This window comes from Buceros rhinoceros, unplaced genomic scaffold (genome assembly GCF_000710305.1).
Source record: "Buceros rhinoceros silvestris isolate BGI_N320 unplaced genomic scaffold, ASM71030v1 scaffold24382, whole genome shotgun sequence".
Lineage (NCBI taxonomy): Eukaryota > Metazoa > Chordata > Aves > Bucerotiformes > Bucerotidae > Buceros > Buceros rhinoceros.
The window spans coordinates 12,099-12,427 of record NW_010397492.1 but is presented as its reverse complement, the minus strand read 5'-3'; the positions used below and the strand labels follow the sequence as shown (position 1 = coordinate 12,427).

Genomic DNA, 329 nt, shown 5'->3' with positions numbered 1-329 from the left:
AGCCACCCCCCCACAGGCAGCCCCCCCCCCCCCGGCTCGGCTGAGGGGTGGGAAGGGACTTACTTTTCTGCAGAAGTGCTGTTGGCTGTGGGCGAGCCTGGGACAGCCGCTCCTTTCGCTGTGAAATGGGGAACTGGCGACGGTGGCAACTGTGGGAGGAAAAAACATGGTGAGGAGACACCGGTGATGAGACGGGACCCCAGGTCTGTCTGAGGAAAGAGGCTCTTTTAGGAGAACGCGTAAGCACTGTGCATCTCTTAACGAGAGGGCACAGGCTGGGGAAGTAAGGGCCGACTGCCCAGCCCTTGCCCACACAAATACCGATTGCG

General features: G+C 60.8%; 1 protein-coding gene across 1 annotated transcript in view; it reads right to left on the bottom strand.

Annotated features, from left to right (window-relative positions):
• The window catches only part of LOC104502323 (chromosome unknown open reading frame, human C8orf46), a gene marked incomplete at its 5' end in the record, with an annotated part of 3,847 nt that overhangs the window by 518 nt on the left and 3,000 nt on the right, over window positions 1–329 (bottom strand). The gene's annotated exons all lie outside the window — the stretch shown is intronic.